The following is a 6,176-nucleotide window of genomic DNA, read 5'->3' on the forward strand; positions in this document are numbered from 1 at the left end:
TTTGACAGTCTTTTGGCTAATTTGCACATGTGTAACTCAATTATGTGTGTTGGATTACTTTTCGCTAAAAGTATGAACTGGGTTGTCTTGGCAGGGCGGTGAATGGTCAGATGGTAGAAGAAACCATGAGATGGGGGGGTTTTGTGTGTGTGTGTGTGAATGTACTACACACAGAGCTTTTTTTGAGCAGGAACGCACAGGAATGCAGTCCCGGCTGGCTTGAACTCAAGGGATGTGCCCTAAAATGCAAATGAGTTCCTGCTGGGCTTTTTCTACATAAATCCCTGTGTGAAGCAATGGTGATGTCAGGGGGTGTGGCATAATATGCAAATGAGTTCCTGCTGAGCTTTTTCTGCAAAAAAAAGCCCTGACTATACATAGTAAATACTGCATCCTTTTTAGGTGGTTTCTTGGTTATTTGTGGATATTAGAGGACTAGCTTCCTTCCCACGCTCCTCCATGACAGGGTAAATTCAAATAATCAAATGGATTGAGAATTATTCAGGAACTTGGTTCTAACATATTTGGTAAATTCTCTGTAGCTAGCCACCTGTGAGACAAATTCTACTACTGTTTATATGTTCACTCCCATCTTCCTCAGATGCATGTGTAGATACCCTTAACCTCCTTCCTGTAGTTTCACTTAAGAATATATTGTTTCAGAGAGACAGAGAAAGCTATAACCTTCCAGTCTACTATATGAGAGTAGAGCAGAAAAAATTTCTTTAAGTTTCTCAAAGCTTTGTTAAAGATTATTGGAGCAAATAACATAAAGACCTCGTTCTGCCCCTTAGCTTCCAACTGCCTAGACAGACTCTCAAGGCCCACCTAAATGGAACTCTTTTAAACTTCACCATGAGGGATCACTTCTGATTAGGAACACCATAGAATGGGGAAGGAGGGGATACTTCCCCTCTCCATTTGTACTCCTCCAGATGGCTATTGTGGTCACAACCAAAACTGTTGCCACGGAGTTCTCCATCAAGAGATATGACTGTGAAGGTGGACAGGACCCTTTCCCGGGATGTTCTGGCTTCCAAGCCCACCCCAGCTCCCACCCGTGGCTTTGCTTTACAGAAATCAAGGGTCTGCAGCCTACAAAATGGTACCTGAAAGCTCAGTGGCATTTGGGTTGGCAAGTAGAGACAGGGGATCATATTAGCTGGGTGATGGGAGAAAGGTAAGAGGCATCCTTCAGGTTTATACAGAAATCCTTCTCATCTGTCCTTAGCTCCATTTTGCAGATAATTTGATCCATACATTTTGGCCTGGTTCAGAATTAGATATATAACGAATGGGGGACCTGCAAGGTCTTGTAGGGAGTATCTCATTTCTCCCTGTATCCTTCTTCCCCACTACTTCTGCTTTCCCTGCCCTGGTAGCCCCTACTGCCTCTCCCCTATTACTGCTTCCTCTTCTTTTCTACCCACTAGCCAGCCTACGATTATCTACCACCTTTCCCTCAGCCTCACCTCTGATAGCCTCTTCATGAGCAAAGTCTGGCCAAGTTACCCAATGACCATCAGTGCAGGGATGAGCCCAGTTGCATAACGACCTCCAGTGCCAGACTGATCCTGGCCCAGTAGCATGGTGGATGCCAACAACCCTAGGCCAATCTCAGCCCAGCAGTGCTATGGCCACCATTGAACTGGGCCTAGTGGTTTGGTAGCTGGTGCTGAGTGAGACACAGTGGCACAGTGACTGCCATTGCCAGACTGGGCCCATAGGCATAGTGACCACTAACAGGCTGAGCCCAATGGGATTGTAGGTCCTACTGGGCCTGCTTCTTTCTGTCCTTTCTACCCATAATCCAATCTACGTTTACCTGCCCCATATCTTCAGCCTTCCCTCCTTCCCTACTTCTTTCCTTGGGAAACATAAAAACATAAGAAGAGCCCTGCTGGCTCAGACCAGTGGTCCATCTAGTCCAGCAGACGGTCTCACACAATGTCCAATCAGTTCCTCTGGAGGGCCAACAACAAGGTATAAACGCTGAGACCTTCTCCCGATGTTGCCTCCTGGCTCTGGGATTCAGGGGATTGCTGCCTCTGAACTGGAGGTTCTTCTCAGTCACCATGGCTAGTAGCCACTGATGAAGGAAGGGGAAAGGTAAGAAGGAAGATGAAAGGGAACAAAGAAAAGAAAGTTTGCTTTAGATTTCACCATATATCTTCTGGATTGTTGGTTTTCACTCCAACGCTGTAATATTGACCATGTGATGTGGCCCCATCACACTGGGATTTGACCCCTCCCTACCAGCGCTCATTGTTGACCTGGAGCATAGCAGAAGAACTTGCAACATGGTGATACCACCCCATTCAGTGAGTATCTGTACAGCAGGGGTCTGCAGCATGGTGCCTCTGTGTTCCACAGCACCTCCCATTACCTTTCCTGGTGCTCACCAAATGCTTTTATAAAAGAAGCAAGGCCAGATGGGACTTTTACCCAGCAGGACTTCTGATTGGGTGCACAGATTTTTTTTAAAGTTGCTTCAATTGGAGGAGTGGGGTAGAGGTAGTTGTGATTTTCCTGGGGAGTGGGGGAAGGGGGGTATTTATGAATTTCCTGCATTGTGCAGGGTGTTGGACTAGATTACTCTTGAGGGCTCTTCCAGTTCCTTGTTTCTATGATTCTATTATTTAACTGCCACCATGACAAAAGGATCTTAATTATGTGGCCGAAAATAGATTCTTGGAGTTGGAAGGTACCTCCAGGGTCATCTAGTCCAACCCTCTGCACAATGCAGGAAATCCACAAATACCTCCCGCACATAGAGTTGCCAAGTTCAGTTCAAGAAATATCTGGGAACTTTGGGGGTAGAGCCAGGAGACTTTGGGGGTGGAGCCAGGAGCAAGGTTGTGACAAGCACAGTTGAACTCCAAAGGCAGTTCTGGCCATCACATTTCAAGGGACTGAACACCTTTTAAATGCCTTCCTTCCATAGGAAATAATGAAGGATAGGGGCACCTTCTTTTGGGGCTCATAGAATTGGACCCCCTGGTCCAATCTTTCTGCAACTTGGAGGGTATTTTGGGGAGAGGCACCAGATGCTATGATGCAAATTTGGGGCCTCTACCTCAAAAAGGAGGCCCCCCCCAGAGCCCCAGATACCCGTGGATCCATTCTCCATTATTTCCTATGGGAATACATCTCCATAGGGAATAATAAAGTTCCCAGCAGATATTTCCCTCCCCTCCCCCCCCCCGCTTTCTGATGACCCTGAAGCAGGGGGAGGGCCTCCAAACCAGGGGATCCCCTGCCCCCACCTGGGGATTGGCAACCCTACCATCACACACACACTCAGTGGCTCCTGCTCTGTGCACAGAAGATGGCAAAAAACCTCCAGGATCCCTAGACAAACTAACCTGGAAGAAAAAATGCTTCCTGACCCCAAAGTGGTGTATTTCCTCGGGCATGTAAGAAAGGGCTATGAGAACTGAGTAGCTGGGGAATGCAAGGAAGTATTGTAAAATAATATGTTCATTCTCAAAAGCATTCCATTAAACAGCCCCTTGCCTGAAATGTTGAAAAGCTACCCTCAGAGTTATGCATAACCTCGCTCCCTGACATTTTGTGGATGGTTCTGCCTGCTGTTAGCCATTTTATGGTTGCACTCACCACCCATAACTCCAAAGGTGGCTGCAAGCTGAAAAATGTTGGAGACTCCTGCTGAAGACCCTTCAGCTCAAGGGTAAAAAACCCACCAAAAGGAGAAAGCTGGGGTGGTATTAGGATAAGACCTAGGCCAGAGAGAGAAAGATAGAGCCACAGGGCAAGGCAGGGCTGTAGCCAGGATTTTAAAAGTCAGGGAGCTTTTTAAAATGTCAGGAGGCTTTCCTATCCACTGCAGGGCTTGCCGCTTCTCAGAAGCTTTCTGGGGTAGGGGCAAAAGCTGGAGGCTCTGAAAGTGGCTGAGTCAAGGCAGCCAACCCTAAAATTCTGGAGTCAAGAAGCGACTGCCCATTGTGCGCAAGCGAGGGGGGGGGTGTCTTCCATCTCCCTCTCCCCCACCCTGGCACTTTGCAGCCAGCAGCTCCATCTGTCCCCCCCCCTCCCCCATGGCCCATTCCACATGGCTTCCTCCATCTCCCTCATCTCTGCCTGCTGCTTTTGCTGCTGCAGTGCCCTGTGCCCTGCTCAGCTTTCCTGGATCCAGCTGCCACTGATGACGCTTCACTGGCTTAGCCATGGCATCGCTTTACTCTGCTCTGGTAAGACCTCACCTGGAGTATTGTGTTCAGTTTTGGGCACCACATGTTAAGAAGGATATAGACAAGCTGGAATGGGTCCAGAGGAGGGCAACGAAGATGGTGAGGGGTCTGGAGACCAAGTCCTATGAGGAAAGGTTGAAGGAGCTGGGGATGTTTAGCCTGGAGAGGAGAGGGCTGAGAGGTGATATGACCACCATCTTCAAGTATTTGAAGGGTTGTCATATAGAGGATGGTGTGGAATTGTTTTCTGTGGCCCCGGAAGGTAGGACCAGAACCAATGGGTTGAAATTAAATCGAAAGAATTTCCGGCTCAACATTAGGAAGAACTTCCTGATCGTTAGAGCGATTCCTCAGTGGAACAGACTTCCTCAGGAGATGGTGGGCTCTCCTTCCTTGGAGGTTTTTAAACAGAGGCTAGATGGCCATCTGACAGCAATGAAGATTCTGTGAATTTAGGGGGAGGTGTTTGTGAGTTTCCTGTGTGCAAGGGGACCCTGTGCAAGGGGACCCTGGAGTTCCCTTCCAACTCTATGATTCTTTGATTCTAAGAGAAAAGAAAAAAGCAGGCTGCATCCCAGCGGGCCTTCTGGGAGTCAGGGGGCCCTGCCTGGAAGCCCTGGGGCAGTGCCCCCACAGGCCCCCCTATGACTTCAGACTTGGGACAAGGAAAATACTTCTGCCTTCTGCCTGCAGTGGTTTTGTCCAGTTAAGCTACAAGAACTAAATGGAAGATCTCACCTTCAAAAAAACAAACACAACCTTTAAAAAAAATAAAAACCAAACATTGCCTCACAATGATGAAAGTTGGCCAGAGATCTGGGACATCTTGTAACAGGCTGTGTTGCAAAGGATAAGTTCCGTTCTCATCCTTTCCTGTCCTTTTGAGGTTCTTCTGAATGCCCTCTTTCCCCTCATAGGGCTCTTAGCATTTTGAGAGTGCTCAGTCCTTACAGCATCTAATGCATCCTGTTGACAATATTTTATTCCTGATTTCTGAAACTTATGCTGCAAAATTGCTCCATAGAGGAAATATCTTTCTCCTGTGGTTAATGACAGAAGCTAATACATTTTTGCTTTCTCTGTTTTGTATATTCTCTCTTTCTCTCTGTCCCCTTCTGTCACTCCACATTCTGACCAAATGAGAGATTCTTGTATGTTTTTCCAGGATAAATTTTAAAAGCTGGTTATTCCTCCCCGAAACAGACCCAGAAAATATCATGGAGCAAAATCTGAGTGCAGTAGCACCCTAAAGACAAATAAGATTGCCATGGTATAAGCTTTCAAGACTAATAGACCCCTTTGAAAGATCTGGAATTCTAGTTGGTCTTTGAGGGGCTACTGATGTAGTGTAGTGTAGTGGTTAAGAGCAACTAACTCTAATCTGGAGAACTGGGTTTGATTCACCACATGAAGCCAGCTGGGTGACTTTGGGTCAGTTACAAGTTCTCTTAAAGCTTTCTCAGTCCCTCCTACCTCATGAGGTGACTATCATGGGGAGAAGAAAGGAAGCTGCTCTGAGACTCCAAGTGAAGGACAGGGTATAAACCCAACACTTCTTGTTCTTAAAACCCTGTTCTACTGCAGATCAACATATCTACCTACCAAAGATATGGTGTGAGGTTACCTGTGTTCTTCAGGAATGTATGTTGTTGTATATGAAATATACAATATGATGAGACTTCCAGTTACTAATCTTAGTTACAAGCAGGGGTGGATTTCTAGCAGAAACTCCTTTGCATATTAGGTCACACACCCCTGATATAGCCAGTCCTCCAAGAGCTTACAAAAAAGAGACTTGCAAGCTCTTGGAGGATTGGCTACATCAGGGGGTGTGGCCTAATATGCAAAGGAGTTCCTGCTAGAAACTTCTAGGGAAACTCCAGAAGTCATGTTCCTGTCACTCTATGAATTGAAGGAAACACTGTGATTTTACTATAGAATCCCTGGCAATTCCTAGAACAAATT

Source organism: Heteronotia binoei, chromosome 3, assembly GCF_032191835.1.
Source record: "Heteronotia binoei isolate CCM8104 ecotype False Entrance Well chromosome 3, APGP_CSIRO_Hbin_v1, whole genome shotgun sequence".
Classification (NCBI taxonomy): Eukaryota; Metazoa; Chordata; class Lepidosauria; order Squamata; family Gekkonidae; genus Heteronotia; species Heteronotia binoei.